The sequence below is a fragment of the Gossypium hirsutum genome, chromosome A03 (assembly GCF_007990345.1).
Source record: "Gossypium hirsutum isolate 1008001.06 chromosome A03, Gossypium_hirsutum_v2.1, whole genome shotgun sequence".
Taxonomy (NCBI): domain Eukaryota; kingdom Viridiplantae; phylum Streptophyta; class Magnoliopsida; order Malvales; family Malvaceae; genus Gossypium; species Gossypium hirsutum.
In genome coordinates, this window is record NC_053426.1 from 53,242,867 (window position 1) to 53,261,751 (window position 18,885).

Genomic DNA, 18,885 nt, shown 5'->3' on the forward strand with positions numbered 1-18,885 from the left:
GTCAGATAATTTCTCTCGTGTGGCTTCAATTGTCTCGACGCATAGGCCACAACTCGACCTTCTTGCATCAATACGCAACCCAACCCAAGTAGGGATGCATCACTATAAATGACACACTCTTTACCCGATTCGGGTTGCACCAAAATTGGAGCTTCAGTCAAATGAGTTTTCAGTTGATCGAAGCTTTTCTGACATTTCTCCGTCCATTCGAACTTAACATCCTTTTGAAGTAACTTCGTCATTGGTGTGGCTATCATCGAGAAACCTTTGACAAATCGTCGGTAATAACCGGCGAGCCCTAGAAAGCTCCGGACTTCGGTAACATTTCTCGGAGGCTTCCAGTTAAGTATGGCTGAAATTTTGCTCGGGTCAACTCGAATACCCGATGCGGATACCACATGACCCAAGAAGCTAACCTCTCTTAGCCAGAACTCACACTTACTGAACTTAGCATATAACTGCTTATCCCGCAAAATTTGCAACACTAGCCTCAGATGCTCAGCATGTTCGGCCTCATCTCTTGAATAGACCAAGATGTCATCAATAAACACAACTACGAACCGATCCAAATACGGCCTAAAGATCCGATTCATCAAATCCATAAACACCGCAGGGGCATTAGTGAGCCCAAACGGCATCACTAAGAACTCGTAGTGACCGTACCTCGTTCTGAAAGCAGTTTTGGGTACGTCCGAATCTCGAATCCGCAACTGATAATAACCCGATCTCAAATCTATCTTTGAAAACACCGATGCCCCCTTTAATTGATCGAACAGATCATCAATACGCGGCAACGGATATTTATTCTTTATCGTCACTTTATTCAGTTGACGATAATCAATGCACAACCTCATGGTTCCGTCCTTCTTTTTCACGAACAATACTGGTGCACCCCAAGGTGAGAAACTCGGTCGAGCGAAACCTCTATCCGTCAATTCTTGCAACTGAGCTTTCAACTCTTTTAACTCGGTTAGTGCCATACGATACGGAGCGATCGAAATAGGCGTAGTTCCAGGTACAAGCTCAATACCAAACTCTACCTCCCGAACAGGTGGCAAACCCGGTAACTCTTCAGGAAAAACATCCGGGTATTCACAGACCACCGGCACCGATTCGGGTTTCTTTTCTAACTCCTTGTCATCAAGTACATACGCGAGGTACGTTTCGCACCCTTTCCTTACATATTTCTGGGCCAACATTGCTGATATTACAGCTGGCAACCCCCTTAAGTCCGCAGACTCAACTCGGATTATTTCGTTATTTGCGCACCTCTAATCGATAGTCTTGCTTTTGCAATTCACAACCGCATCATGCGCGGTTAACCAATCCAAACCAAAAATAACATCAAACTCGTCGAACGGCAAAAGCATCAAATCGGCCAGAAAACAGGATTCTCGGATTATTAGAGGGCATCTCTTACAACAAGTACGCATTGACCCAAAGGGTTTGATACTCGAATTACGAGCTCAGTAGACTCGACAGGTAGAGTCTTACTGGTTGCTAAGGTTTCGCATACATATGAATGAGTAGAACCAGGGTCAATCAATGCAATCACATTAGTATCAAAGAGAGTGAAGGTACCAGTGATGACGTCGGGGGAGGATGCCTCCTCTCGTGCGCGAATGGCATATGCTCTAGCAGGAGTACGGTTCTCGGCTCGATCGGCCGTATCAGAGGCCCCCTCTGACTACCACCCCTGCCTCCTAAAATTCTCGGTGGTCTACCTCTAGATGTCACTCCACTAGGTCTTGCACCTTGAATCTTATTCTTCTCATCCAGCTCCGTGCAATCTCTAATGAAGTGGTCCTTCGAACCGCATCCGTAACAGACCCTGCTAGTAGACTTGCCCCAACATTCACCTAGGTGTCGTCTTCCACATTGGGGACATTCAGGTTTCTCGTGACGATTATTGCCCACACTAGCTACCGAAGTAGCTCGGGAGCCCATCGATGGTCTTGCCCTGATGGAAATTCCCGCAGTCGCCCTCGACTTCTTAATGTCCTCCCTGAACTTCTTTACAGCTGAGAACGGAGCTTTACCCGTCGATCTCTTACGATAATCCCTAGCTTCAAATTCAGCCTTCCTCTTCTCCTTTCCAAGTTCTTCCGCCTTGCAGGCTCGTTCGACTAGTGTTACGAATTCTTTTATTTCCAAAATACCCATTAGTATCTTTAAATCTTCATTCAATCCTTCCTCGAATCTTTTGCACATAGCAACCTCGTCAGCTACACACTCCCGGGCATACCTACTGAGTCTTACGAATTCATGTTCGTATTCAGATACAGTCATACGGCCTTGCTTGAGTTCTAAGAACTCCTTACGCTTCTGATCAATGAACCGTTGGCTAATAAATTTCTTCCGGAATTCCATTTGAAAGAAGTCCCAAGTTACTCGCTCGTTCGGGACTATGGAAATCAAGGTCCTCCACCAATAGTAGGCTGAGTCTCGCAACAAAGATACAGCACATTTTAGACATTCGTCGGGTGTGCATGACAATTCATCGAACACCCGAATGGTGTTATCTAGCCAGAACTCGGCCCTTTCGGCATCATCAGTTACTATGGCCTTGAACTCCTCGGCCCCACGCTTCCTAATCAAGTCTACAGGTGGCTTACTCAGCCTCATAGGATCAGCGACTGATGGCATTACAGGCTCTTGGGGTGGATTATTCAAATTCGGGAATTGTTGGATAGCCGGGTTGGTTCGGGCATATTGCGCAACCCACTCATTCATCATGGTAAAGAAGGCTTGTTTAGCCCCCTCACCTTGATTATTCGCAGATGACTGAGGTTCGACAGGCGGCGTCCCTTGTGCAGGAGCAGCCGCTACGCTCTCAATGTCATCCGCTAGGGTTCTTTCTTCACCGGGGTCCATTTACTAATCAAAACAAAAACATTTCAACCGTCGGAAGTCATCACACATTTAAACATTAACATTCGGCATGTATAGCTAGACTCATACGCGCTATGGTAGTCCTAGAACCGACTAAACCATAGCTCTGATACCAATAAAATGTAACACCCCGAACCCGAAACCGACACCGGAGTCGAACACGAGGTGTTAACTGACTTTAACCCCTTATAAAATTTATTTTCCAGACACTGCCCAATCTGTGTACTAGTCGTTTTAAAAATCATATCTTGAGTTTCGTAACTCGAAAATCAGTTTCGTAATTTTTCCCAGAAACTAGACTCATGTGCCCATCTATGTATTTTTTCTAAAATTTTTGGTTGGGCCAATTAGTACAGTTTATTAGTCAAAATCTCCCAAGTTGCAGGGGTCGACTACACTGACCTTTGTCCATTACAACTTGAATATCTCCCTACACGGGGCTTCAATACTGATGCCGTTTGTTTCTATGAAAACTAGACTCAGAGAGGAATCTGTACATATATGGTACGACCCCTAATTATCTCTGGTTAATTTGTAATGAATTTCCAAAGTCGGAGCAGGGAATCCAGAAACCGTTCTGGCCCTGTCCCACAAAAATCTGATTATCTCTTAATATACTGCCCATATGATCTTTTCGTTACTTCCTCATGAAAACAGACTCATCGAGCTTCGCTTACATAATTTATTCATCAATTAATTCCACTCCTACTATTTTATGTGATTTTTCAATCTCATGACACTGCTGCTGCCAGCATCTGTTACGAAAGTAACTAGGTTCATTTCATGCCTACCCTTGATCCAACTCAATCGAACATTCGTGCCATTTTCGCATGGCTTAAAGTTTACATGCCAAAGTTCAAACACAACGTAATAGCTTATACATGCCAAAATGTTCTTCTAAGCCAACTAAGAAGAAAGTACCAAAACTTGCTATCCGGTGTGATGACTTCGATGACGGCCCGACCACGCAAAAATAGATGAGTCCAAGCAACCTATAATGGGTGACAAGGAAACACCGAGTGAGTTTATAACTCAGTAAGTCATAAGCTATGCACTACCATCCATCAATAACATTATCACAAGAGAAAACAAAATGGAACGAGGCTAATTACTCCATCCATTCCGAACCATACCATAGTTCCTCCAACCTATCAATTCAATTTCATATCAATTCATGCATTCACATTCCATATACTCATCAATAGGACATTGAAGCATTTTCATAAATCAATTTATTTTCGTTACAATCAAACGACTAAACGGCCTTTCACCCATCCTACGATAAATTTTATGTACGTGACTTCAAGTATATTTGTCACATAGGTTCAAACTTACCGAGCTCAACACCAAGTATAAGCATAGCACCTATTAGCCATGTACTCAAGACACTTACCCGATCCGCTGTCCGCGATCGACTCAATAGTGTCGCACACATAGTGTCCATAATGATTCACGAATGTATATTGAGTCCGCACACTCAGTGCTATATAATCAACTCGCACACTTAGTGCTACGTAATCAAATCGCACACTTAGTGCTACATAGTCAAACTCGCACACTTAGTGCCGCATGGTCAATTCGCACACTTAGTGCATCATATTCATTTCGCACACTTAGTGCAACATAGTCAAATCGCACACTTAGTGCTGTACAATTTAATCCCGCGCACTTAGCGCCAATCTCATGGTCATAAATGGTTATCCCGCACGTTTAGTGCCGAGATCAACAACTCAGTACATCTTACCTCTTTTCTTTCATTCAACAATTTCATCATCACATACGTACATGCACATATACATATATGTATATTTATTCATTCCATTCAGCATCAATACATAAACATTATGACCATTGAAATAATACCAACTACATGCTTAATGACTTACCTCGTGTTGGGTAAGACGGTTCCAACTCGACTACTCGATAACCTTTTCTTTGCCTTTGCTCGATTCACCTCCTTTAACTCCTTGAGCCAAATCAATAATTTAAAATAGTCATTAATCGACTATTCAAGCATTACTTTCAGAATAATATATATATTGATTTGACTTTCACACACATAGCTTATAGTAAGCTTTATAATAGTCAATAAATAACTCATTGGCAAATTTTCATTAATGTTTACAACAAAGTCACATATTCACTACGAGCTGTTTTCCTGAGCAGTAGTCGCTAAATTGTTTATAACTGGAGCTACAAAACTCCAAATCACTAGCCGTTAATTTTCCCTGAATATAGACTCGTATATCTTCCATCCATAAAATTTTCAGAATTTTTTGCTTGGCCAATCAATACCAGATTTTTCTTAAAGTTTCCCCTGTTTCACTGTTTGACTATTCTGACCACTCTTCACTACGAATCAAATTTCTCATTTTACAGAATTCAAAATGTGTTGTATTTGATCTCATTTGAAACTAGACTCATTAAGGAGTCTAAGCATATAAATTTTATCTTATAATCATTTTTGTACAATTTATAATGATTTTCTAAAAACAGAACAGGGAATCTAGTAGTCATTTTGACTCAGCCCCACAATACTTCAAATATCTCAAGATCGGTAACTCTTTTGTTTTCATAGTTTCTTTTGTAAGAAAATAGACTCTTCAAGCTTTAATGGCATAATTCACTCAGCTTCTAATTCAACTCCTACAAATTATGGCGATTTTCCAAAATCACCTTACTGCTGCTGTCCCCAAACAGATTATTACCGAATCAAATACTAACATTAGCATTTCACCTTAATAGCTAGCTTGCCAAGCCTTAATTTAACATATCTTCATTCAATTTAGTCTAATAACGCATAAATGGGTAAATTACATTTTTACCCCTAATATTTCGCACTTTCACAATTTAGTCTTTATTCCACAAAACACAAAATACACAAAGTTTGGTCACACTCCTTAAGGGCCGAATCTTCCTAGTGCCCATATAAGTCCATACATCTCATTTATTTCACCTTTGAGTCCTTCAAAAATTTGTTTTTGTAATTTAACCCCAACTACTCAAAATCACCAAAAACTTCAACACAAAACATATTAATCTTTAACATATCTTTCACTTTTCATCAACAACTATCAAAAGCTCAAGCACTCATCAATGGCAAAACACAAAATCATCATCAATCCACAAAATTGAACCATGGGTTTTTAGAACTCAAGTCAACTACTAAAACATGCATGCATCTCAAGAACAACATCAAACATACCTTAGTCTAGCAAACCACCATAGCCGATTTTCTCAAGCTCTTCCCCTTCCTTTCTTTCCTCTATTCGGCCAAAGGTGTTCAAGAATGAACACACATTTTTTTTGTTTTCTTTCCTCAACTCACGGCAACAAGGGGGGGGTATGGATGAGACCATTTTTTTTTTCATCACCCTTCCTTTTCATTGTTTAATTCCTTTCTTTAATTTATTTTAATTATCATGCTTAATATTTTATTTTCCTTACCATACATCACTAACACAACATGTTGGTGACATGTTTCCACCCATAGCATGGCCGGCCACTACATATTAGGGAGGGGGAATTTGACATGCAAGTCCCCTTTTTCTTCCACATGCACTAATAGGTCCTCATGCATTGACCTATCACATTTTAAAATTTTCTCATATAAGTCCTATTGACTAAATTCACATGCAATCGACTAAATCGAAGCTTGAAATTTTCACACATTCATGATTACATATTCTAGATAATAAACATCACATTCAAACCTTTCGGTGACTCGGTTTAGCGGTCCCGAAACCACTTCCCGACTAGGGTCAATTTTGGGCTGTCACAGGAGGAGCCACCCTAATTTTTCATGGGGAGGCCAAGGGAATCAGAGGCCAGCACCTCCAGGCTTCCAACAACCACCCTACCAACAAGAGAAAAAATCGAACCTTGAGGAGATGCTAACAAAATTCATCTCAGTGTCAAAAACTCATTTTCAGAATACCGAGACCGCACTCAAAAATCAACAAGCATCAATCCAGGGGTTCGAAACTTAGATTGGACAGCTTGTCAAGTTGATTTCTGAATGACCACAAGGTAGTCTGCCAAGCAACATTGAATCTAATCCAAGGGAGCAACTCAACGCGATTGCTATTCAAGATGAGGAAGGGCTAGTTGCAGAACCAAGGCCAGGAATGGTGGTAAGCATAGGTAAGGATGAGGTAGGCTACAATGAGCCAAAGCTAGTAATTACAGAATATAAACCTCGCGTGCCATACCCCAATGCGATAAGGAAAGACCGCTCAGACGAACAATTTGGTAAATTCCTTAAACTTCTAAAGAAACTACATATTAACTTACCATTTATTGAAGCCCTTTCGCAGATGCCAAATGCAGTCAAGTTTTTAGAGGAGCTTTTAGCAAATAAACAAAAGTTAGATGAAGCATCGCATGTGGAGCTGAACACAGTCTGCTCAGCCATTCTACAGAATAAGCTGCCTAACAAACTAAAAGATCCAAGGAGTTTTACAATTCCTTGTTTAATTGGTAGTTTAGATTTTAATAATGCGTTGGCTGATTTAGGGGCTAGTATCAATGTTATGCCTTACAAATTATTTAAGCAACTAGGTCTAGGGAAACCCAAACAAACTAGGATGAGCATTCAATTAGCAGATAAAACTATTAGATTTCCTAAGGGTATTATTGAAGATGTACTCGTTAAAATCGACAAATTTATATTCCCAGTTGATTTTGTTGTTCTAGACATAGAGGAGGATAGCAACATCCCCTTAATTTTAGGAAGGCCCTTTTTAGAAACTGCCAGAACAATTATTAACATTGGCATAGGTGAACTCGTACTTCGTGTGGGAGACAAAACAATCACCCTTCAAGCCCGTAATTCGAATAACACATCAAAAATCGAAGGTGACTGTACAAATCATTTGGCTAAAACTAACCATATATAGTACAACCTTCTTTGCAGAAAACAGGTTCGAAGAACATACATAAGCCAAGCAACAACAAAGAACCTATCCATGAAGAATGAAGGTTACAAATCGAGGAGCTAGATGAATGGTGGACACATAAATCGAGAAAACATGAAAAACCAAAACCAAGCCATGAGGAGCTTAATTCCTCCAAAAATCAACTTAAAGTTGGAGACAAAGTACTACACAATGTAGCAAATCCTCGAATCGCCACTTCTGAACCAAATGAAGAAACTACGGTAATTAGTATTTTTCAATATGGTACAGTCGAGGTAAACCACTAAAAATTTGGCACGTTCAAGGTAAATGGTACTCGTCTTAAACCTTATGTTGATAAAATTGATAGCAGAGATGAGGAGTGTAAACTCCTCGATTCACAATGATCACGCACCAAAGAAGTAAGTCGAGCCTAGACTATAAATAAGCACTTCTCGGGAGGCAACCCGAGCACTAACAGTATTAATTTCTTTAAATTTGAGTTTTTAACATCTAACGTACTAACTGAATCATGGTACACAGACTCTCTAAATGCCACACGGCCAGGCATAAGGGTGTGCCTTAAGCCATGCGAAAATAGGGAAAAAATTTTCCAACACGGGAAGCGATAAAATCACTACAGCCGTGCGACATGGCTGTGGGTGAACCTGTTAAAACAACCCGGGCGTTCGACATGCCCGTGCCTCAAAACCATGGGCGAACCTGTCAAACTAGCACAGACGTGCGACACTTCCATGCCCATCATCCATGGGCAAACCTGTCAAGTTAACACGGGTGTGGACCTATGTACACGGGCGTGGGAGAAGCGACACGACCGTGTGCACTCACACGCTTGAGAAACACGGGCGTGGGCCGAATGTCAAACGTGCCCAAATTTAAAATTTGCGAAACACACGGGCAAAAATTAGGGCACACGGGCGTGTCCCACAGCCATGTGCCCCAAAATATATAAAAACCCCTCACTATTCATCATCTCCCTCCCCAAAAATCCCTAACCCTAGTCGCTGTAACTCCACACGCCCTACCCTCCACGCCCGTGCGCCGCCTACAACATCGATTTCGACGCCCCAAGTTCCTTCTTTTTGCTTTTGTTTACTCTTTTCTCTCTATCTCCTTTGAATATTTTGTTTATTTCATGATTTCTCTACTCTATTTGCCTATTTTAAATGAATTATCATAGTTAGAACAATAGAATACTTTTGTTTGTTTATAAGAATTTTGTCATTTTAGTTACTCCATTATGCTCTACTTTTTCATTTTTACTAGTTTCATGAAATTTATGCTTCCCATATACATTCATTCATATTCCTGCTACATTATTCCAATAATATTATAACTTGATATATTTAGTAGTTTTGTGTACTTCATCCACTACGTAAATCTCATGAAATCTCCATATTTAGTTTTGTGCTTCTGTGCTATTTTTGAGACGTGTTGGTTGAGTTTTGATTTTTCAACGCAGGTACAATGTCATCATCACATGGTAAGAAGACTGTTGTTCCCGCCTCGAAGAAGAGGAAAGGAGCAGCGTCATCCTCGGGTCTCATCTCGAAAAACCAACACCCCTTCCTCTAGTTTCCTTCAGGAAATCAGGGGAACTTTTTCAGATACTTTGGGCCCAAACTTTAGGTGTGGGCCGCTGTATTGACTGGATCGTGCTTGAACGAGTTCAGTTGGCTGACGATGTCCGAACTTTCCTGACAACTGATCCATGGGAACTTTTCTTTGCAATAATCGAGCCGACGTACCTTGAGCTTACACTTGAACTTTGCTCGACCTTTCATGTTCAAGATGTCATGACCAACTTCGATGACCCTAGAACGGTCTAGTTCTGTCTCGGTGGTTTAGTCTACCAGTTAAGTGTACCCGAGTCCGGCATCGCTTTGGGCCTTTATACGGAGAAGTTCATGGAAGAGAATGAGCTCAACACCCTCCATCGCCACATCCACTACTGCCCTTCGAAGTGTTGGGATGCTTTGGTCCCCAGCTCAGCTTCCTACGATCCCAACGCTCCAAGGTATCGGCTCTCTCTCCCTCATTGAGGTACCTACACGCTATCTTGGTGTGACAGCCCTAATGTGACCCTAGTCGGAAAGTGGTTTCGGGACCACAACACCGAGTCGTAAAAAAATAATTAATTGCTATATTCTGTGCTTATTATGTGTGAACATGAGTATGTGGAAGTTTCATTCCCTAATTTTACCAATTGCATGAGAAAATTGTTAATAGGGATCGATTTGAGACATGGAGAAAATATGATAGTCCAATTTAAAATGGTCTATTAGTGCATGTACCAAAAAGAGTGGACTTGCATGTCAAATAGACCATTTTTGAATGTGAATGGCCGGCCAACACAAGCATGCATTATGGTGTTCCCTTGTCTCCATTTTTTATATTTGGTGGGAATTATGTATAATAAATTTATATTAGTAAGTGGTGATAAAAACAAAGTTCCTTCATCTTTTCTATCATCTTGCCGAAACCATAAGGAAAAGAAAAGAAAAAAATAATGGAAGCTAGGACATTCGGCCAAGTGAGTTTGTAGATTAAGGTATGATATCATGTGGTTCTTTTGGCATTTTTTTTGTGAAGTTGAGTTGTTTTGATGCTCATAACATGACCCATGTGTTGATTTTTGAGTTGTGTTGCAAGAAACCTTTGGTTATGTTCTTATATGCCAAAGTGATGATGTTTTGTAGTATGTGATTTGAAATGATTATAGATGAATATGAACTAAGAAACATGTATTATTGAGTAAGTAGAAGATGGAAAGGGGTTTAAATGGGAGGTTCAATTGATTTATTTTGGTCCTTGTATGAAAAGTGGTTCTTGGTTATGGCCGAATGAGTCATCCTAGATTAGTTGAAAAGAATGTTCATGTTATGAGGTAATTTGAATAATTGACCGAAACATGAAAGGAATAATGAAAGTTGTATTAAGTTTAATGTGCATACTTTAGTCTAAGTATTGAGGAGTATTCGGCTAAGATAGTTGAATGTGGGTGTTGCCGATTTTTAAATGTAGATTATGGGAGTGGCTATAATGGGCATTAAGATGTGGAACTTAAGAAATGTAGTTATATGTGGACTTACATGATGTTACAAATAGATGTGAAAATATGCTAGATTAGGGAAACTTGATTAAGTGTTCATGAGATGAATTAGGTGTTTAAATGATGTTATAGTTGACATTGTACATGTATACATGCATTTCGGCCATGGGTTTTGTTTGAATTTGAGATTTGCAAGGTGATTTTCCTAAATTGTCTATGAATTTTTGGTTGTTGATTTCATGGTAATGGTATATTGAATCCATGAAAATTTAGTAAGGTTGCATTCGGCAACTTGCTTGAAATTAAAAATTGATGTCTAAGCTTAGGTGATTTCGATGATGATATATGTGTATATACATAAGTATATTTAGTTGATTCGGCTTTGGTAGTTGCATGAGGTTATTAGCCGAATATACTAACATACATATACATGTGAAATTGGATTGTAAATATTTAGCAAGGTGGTTAAACTAGTTAAATTATTGATTTAGCTCAAGGAGCTAAAGGAGGTGAATCGAGCAAAGGCAAAGAAAAGGTTATCGAGTAGCCGAGTTGGAACCGTCTTACCCAACACGAGGTAAGTCATTAAGCATGTAGTTGGTATTATTTCAAATGGTCATAATGTGTATGTATTGATGCTGAATGGAATGAATAAATATACATATATATATATATATGCATGTATGTATGTGATGATGAAATTGTTGAATGAAAGAAAAGAGGTAAGATGTACCGAGTTGTTGATCTCGGCACTAAACGTGCGGGATAACCATTTATGACCATGAGATTGGCGCTAAGTGCGCGGGATTAAATTGTACAGCACTAAGTGTGCGATTTGACTATGTTGCACTAAGTGTGCGAAATGAATATGATGCACTAAGTGTGCGAATTGACCATGCGGCACTAAGTGTGCGAGTCTGACTATGTAGCACTAAGTGTGCGATTTGATTACGTGGCACTAAGTGTGCGAGTTGAATATATAGCACTGAGTGTGCGGGCTCAATATACATTCGTGAATCATTATGGACACTATGTGTGCGACACTATTGAGTCGATCGCAGACAGCGGATCGGGTAAGTGTCTTGAGTACATGGCTAATATGTGCTATGCTTATACTTGGTGTTGAGCTCGGTAAGTTGAACCTATGTGACAACTATACTTGAAGTCACGTACATAAAAATTTATCGTAGGATGGGTGAAAGGCCGTTTTGTTGTTTGATTGTAACGAAAATAAATTGATTTATGAAAATGCTTCAATGTCCTATTGATGAGTATATGGATGGTGAATGCATGAATTGATATGAAATTGAATCGATAGGTTGGAGGAACTATGGCATGGTTCGGTATGGATGGAGTAAATTGTCTCATTCCATTTTGTTTCCTCTTGTGATAATGTTATTGATATATAGTAGTGCATTGCTTATGACTTACTGAGTTATAAACTCACCCGGTGTTTCCTTGTCACCCATTATAGGTTGCTTGGACTCATCTACTTTTGCGGGGTCGGGCCGTCATCGAAGTCATCACACCGGATAGCAAGTTTTGGTACTTTCTTCTTAGTGTGCTTAGAAGATCATTTTGGCATGTATAAGCTAGTACGTTGTGTTTGAATTATGGCATGTAAACTTTAAGCCATGCGAAAATGGCACGAATGTTCGATTGAGTTGGATCAAGGGTAGGCATGAAATGGACCTAGTTACTTTCGTAACAGATGCTGGCAGCAGCAGTGTCATGAGATTGAAAAATCACTAAAAATAGTAGGAGTGGAATTAATTGATGAATAAATTATGTAATCGTAGCTCGATGAGTCTGCTTTCATGAGGAAGTAACGAAAAGATCATATGGGCAGTATATTAAGAGATAATCAGATTTTTGTGGGACAGGGCCAGAACGGTTTCTGGATTCCCTGCTCCGACTTTGGAAATTCATTATAAATTAACCAGAGATAATTAGGGGTCGTACCATATATGTACAGATTCCTCTCTGAGTCTAGTTTCCATAGAAACAAACGGCATCAGTATTGAAGCCCCGTGCAGGGAGATATCCAAGTCGTAATGGGCAAAGGTCAGTGTAGTCGACCCCTGCAACTTGGGGGACTTTGACTAATAAACTATACTAATTGGCCCAACCAAAAATTCTAGAAAAAAATACATAGATGGGCACATGAGTCTAGTTTCTGGGAAAAATTACGAAACTGATTTTCGAGTTACGGAACTCAAGATATGATTTTTAAAACGACTAGTACACAGATTGGGCAGTGTCTGGAAAATAAATTTTGTAAGGGGTTAAAGCCAGTTAACACCTCGTGTTCGACTCCGGTGTCGGTTTCGGGTTCGGGGTGTTACACTTGGCACACACTTTGACAGGCTGACTAGAGAGCACTGGCGTCGTCAACACTCACGACGCCTAGTTTCTATGGAGTATGGTGAATGGCCATATCTTCGACCTCGCCTACTTCATTGCCCTTGCCATTCGCCACCAGACAGAGCGGCATCAGAAGGGTTTCATCTCTATTGGCCCCTACGTAACTCGGTTGGCTTGACACTTCGGGCTCCTCAACACAGCGGCCCAATCATCCTCCCTCACTCTCATCGGCCAGATGTCTCCACAGTGTATCTCAACCATATTACATATGAGGATGATCGAGAAGCACCGAGGAACCCACCCTCCTCAATACCGCCTCGTCCAGTCCACCGAGAAGGAAGACCCCAAGGATATTGCTGATGATGTCCCTCCACATCACGAGGACACATCGTCTCAGCCACCACCTCCTCATTGTCCAGTTCATACGGTGGCTTCATACACTAACATCTCTGAGCGCCTTACTCGATTCGAGCAGCAGTGTTTTCGGCGCTTCAATAACATTGATGCTACTCTACAGCAGATTTGTCAGCACTTCCACATCTCATCGCCACCCCCACCTCGCGAACCATCTGGCAATGAAGATGTTTAAAAACTTTTATTTATTATTTTATGTTGTTTCTTTTGTTTTCATTTAAGACTACTTTTTATTTTTCTTTCACCTTATTTTATTAGGTTTTATAATTATTATTTTACAATTTTTAATTTCGGCTAATTCATTACGAGTACTTATTCTTCCTTATATATTTCCTAAAAGAGTTCCTGATTCTATCACAGTTATAAAGAGCTCCAAAGCTCACTATTACTCAGGAACTTGAAACTCCACCGAGAAAGGTTCTCTACAACTCCCATGCCCTGCTCGACCACGACCATAGCCAACTTGAGATATAATATTCTTTTGGCCAAGCATTTGTGGAACCTAACCTCTACCACCACTAGAGTATCCTCCTTCACCCTCATCATTGTTTTGGCTGATTATTCTCCATAACCCCAATTCAAGGAGTTCATTCATCATTCAGGAAGTTTCACTTCTCTCCCTATCTTATGATTATCAATCTATCTTTTTCAATATATCTACCTTTGTACATTGAGGGCAATGTACATCTTAAATATGGGATGATCTTTCATATCGTCATTAGAAATCCCTGAATTGTGTCTTATTCTCATGTGATCTTCTCATGCCATGATTAGAATGAATTATGATTAATTTATGATTTTTATTGATATGTCTTGAATTAAAACTTAGGCATTCATGCATTGATTGTTTAAACTTTAAGATATTAAAGAATCAAGCATGATAAGTTGACTTTTGAATTTAAAATTTTATAAGTTGTTTCTCCCAAGTTTAGGTATTATCTTGAGTTGAAATTCACAGGTTTAAACATCAAAAAGCCGTAATTTTTGTGAGATTTTGAGCCTTTAGAGCATCTACTATTTCTTTCATGCTCACTTTTATTGTTGCTTTGAGTGCGTCAGTATTGAATTCTTATTCTAGAACTTGCTTGACTATGTATGTCAAGACCACACCATTTGATTTGATATGTCAAAATGATAAAGGCACTTAGGTTTAACCCACTCACTGCACTAAAGCCTACCTTTATAATTAACCCTTAGTAAACCCCTTTGAGCCTAACGAGCCATTAATTGATTTACCCTCAATATTAACCCATAAACTATTATTGTTGAAATCCCCTAATTTGATCCCTATTTTTTCGAGATTTGATTTGAACTAATTGCTTAGCTATGCTTTGCTCTTCTATGTATTTGTCTTGTTCTTAAAAAAAACATTCATACTTACATATTAGTAGTAATTCGATAGTGTTGAGCCGCAGTATCTAAATTCCATCTTCTGATAAGAAGTTCACTTGTACTCAATTGATGTTTAATTACTTTTTCTAGTTAGGCAATTTTTCAATTCAATCTCGATTCTAACCTTTTCTTTCAGCTTGTGACCACACCCCCTAACCAAAGCCATGTTACTACCCTTTAAAGACCTTTTGATTGATGTTCATTTCAATATATAGTGGTGGGGATTTGATTTTCATGCAAGCCTATGGTAATGACTTTTCATTATTGACTATTGAGTGCTTCATGTATTGTCCTTAAACACCTCGAGTGATTTGAGTGATTCTTTAGTGAGGATGTGAAACTCTATGATATTTTGAGTCGAAGGTAATTACTTAGATGAGGGGAGACACCTATCCTTTCATGATAAAATACTCAACTTGGAATGTTTTGGAACTTTGATATTCTTTCAATCAAATTCTCAATGTATGATTACTTATGGATTATTTTGAGATATTATTAATAGGAATTATAAGTTAAGAAGAATTTATTTTGATTGTGAGTTGAGGGTTTTGCTTGAGGACAAGCAAATGCTTAAGTGTGGGGGTATTTGATAAACCGTAATTTATACATATTTTTACCCCATACCTAATGCATTTATGGACGATTTCTCATTATATTTGGTGAATTTGATGCTCCTGATCCTTTAATTTCATGTTTTATACTTAGGAGAGCATAGGAGAGTAAAAAGAGAGAGAAACGGGCCGAAAACAAAAAAATAGACCCACATGGGAAAACAACACGGCCTAGACTTCCTCACACGGGCGTGTCACACGACCGTGTCAATTTGGCAAGATCGAAGCACGACTTACACGGGTGGATCACATGCCCGTACCAATTTAACAACCTTGACTATGGCCTTCAGTAATCGTACATGGGCGTGTCACATGGGCGTGTCCCTGTCGAACCCAAGTTTAGTCCAATTCGGAAAAGGCCAATTTTGAGGGCTCTTAGGCATTCCAAAGCCTATTTAAACACTTGAGGAGGCATTTAGGGAGGGGGTGTAGAGTAGGAAGTAAGGAATTACTCAAGGAAAGCCGATTGATCCATCTCAAGAGCCGGATTCATCATCAAGACTGGAGATCCCCCTTCAAGTTCCTTCAGGAGTTTTGGGTTTTCTTATGTTTTGTTATCTTTATGCTTTTGAGCTGTTTTCTTTTATAAGTATGAACTAAACCCCTAAATACCTAAGGGGAATGAAACCTAAGATAGATCTTGTTATTATTATCTGAATTGTATGATAAATATTTGATTTGTTCTTAATTATGTGTTCTTAATTCTTGTTTTGATATTCCAGGATATTGATTCAAGTTAAACTCCTATTCAGAGGAGGAATTGACCCTGTCTAAGAGTAAATTTGTCATAATTAAGCGGAGTTGATTGTGCGCCTAGAGATAGGGTGACAAGATTTTTTCGGATTAGGGTGAAACCTAATAAGGGAATCCATGGATCGAGTTAATACAATTCTAAGATGTTAATTAGAAAGAGATTTCAATTATTCAACCTAGGGTTAGACGTTATTAGTCTTGAGAGGGATAATAATATAACGTAGGGATTTCTATGGATCAAGTCAAATGAATAAATAGTCTGATTCAGAGTCAAATAACAAGTGAAGTCTAGGTGGATTTGTCCTTAGGTATTGTCTCAATTAATTGAATTTTCCTAAAAGTATTTTCCCTAGTTTTTCTTTCTGTACATTCTTAGTTAGTAATTAGTTTAGACAACCAAACCTCTTAAATCTTAGGCTAGATAATAAAAAGGAAGTAAATACTAGTACTCATAGTTCCTTTGGGTTCAACAATCCGGTCTTGCTGAGCTATACTACTGTTTGATAGGTGCGCTTGCCTTAATCGTGATAATAAGTTAGTCTCAAGAACGTTTCATTTATAAATCTTTAAAACCTGTTATGAACATCACGCATCAGATGGGGTGGAGGAATAGAAGCATACCAGATCTTCGATTCAAGCAAAATGGAGACCTTCACTAGGAGCTAATGTGAATATAAATTTTGATGCAGCCTTTGACATCAAGCAAGCCAGATCTGGTTCGAGGGTTGTGACCAGAAACGCCTCGTGGGAGATCGTAGCCTTGAAACTGACCTTACATAGAACGATCCCAACACCGTTTGCAAGGGAGGCGTATATATGCCTTTAAGCAGTATTACTAGGGGTTCATTTGAAGCTCGAATTGGTGACAATAAAGGGTGATTCGATGACAATAGTAAATAAATGTCAGTCAAATACTCTAGAAAAATCAGTTTTCGAGGCTATTATAAGAGATATTTAATAATGTAAGGGGTATTTTCAATGGATAGACTTTCAATATGTCCTTAAAATAATAAATTATCTCATGCATGTCCTTGTAACAGAAAGCATGAAGAAAGGGGAGGAAACTTACCTTAAAGGAGAGGTTCCAAGCTTCGTTAGACAATAAATGGGACAGAGACAACTAAGGGAACCCAATTAAGGAAGAACCATGTGAAGGCCGATTTGGGAGAGGAAAAGGCAAAAGAGAACGACAGATCTAAGGGAAATGTTGCTTTAGGAAACTACAACTGACAAAAAGAAGGGGATAAGGACAATTAATTATTTTGGTGGTTGTCAGCTACATATCTGACTAAACATTTGGTTTTTTTTTTAATTTGTTGGTTTTTTTAGAGCTTTTTGGATGGTATTTTTTTATCTAGAGGACAGTTTTCAATTCTGGTTTGGGCCGGTTTCTTTTTCATTTCAGGCTGGTTTCATTTCTGGTTTAGGCTAGTTTTTTTTGGAACTTTATTTCTTTTTGTTTTTCTCTTGAATAATGAATGTCTAGTTTGGTATTTTTCAAAAAAAAATTATTGATACCCCTTAAAAGAAACGATACCAAATTGACATTATGACTTTCACAAATTTAGCTAAGTATCGATTCGATATCGATACCTTTTTATAAGGTGTCGACAAAATATGCATGGTTTTGATATTTCAGCTCCAACGGTAATTGAATTTAGAATTTCTTACAAAAAAATATCGAATACCTTTTTGTTTGGTATCAATACTTGTTGTTTCAAGTGTATTAAATGCTTTGATTTTCACATCCCTAACGGCTCTATTAACTACCACAACAACCCCAATGGTTGAAAATCAATTAGGGTATAAATACCAACTTCTAAAGATCTTACAACAACAAGAAAGCATATTCAAGCAAAAATCATCAATCAAACAACCTTTGTACGTAATACTTCCATAATTCTCTTATATGCACTTGTGAGGTTTTATTGTCTTTCTGTTGCTCAAGTGTATTATTGTCTATTTGTGTTTAACTGGAAAATATTCTAATCTTGTTAGGGTTATTTATTTGTTTTCTTATTTGTAATTCTTTGAGAAAGCTTATCTTAAAATTTTGGGTAGAAATCTTAATAGGTATACAAGGTTAATCTTTGTCCTCAAAAGTTGAACAAATTAGTGAATTTGGGAAAATCCTTAGTTGTGAAAAGCTAAGGTAATGGAGTAGGCTATTAGGGCCGAACCACTCTAAATACTTGTGTTCATTATTCATTTTCTTTCCTTGCTTCCACCAAAATTTTTAAAGGCCAATTCACCCCTCCTCTTGGCAATTTTGGTTTTGATTAATCGAGCTAATAAGTTGATTTTGGAAAAAATTGAATGGTGAATTGGTATGCATTTTAAAGTGCTTGTGCAGGTTTTAATATGTGCTAAAGGCACCTTTTGAACATTTTTCAAGTTAAGCATGAAATGGGCACCAAAATGATTTTTTTTTTTACATTTTCGAACTAAGGTATCAATACTATTATAAAGGTATCGATACTTAGCTTTTTTT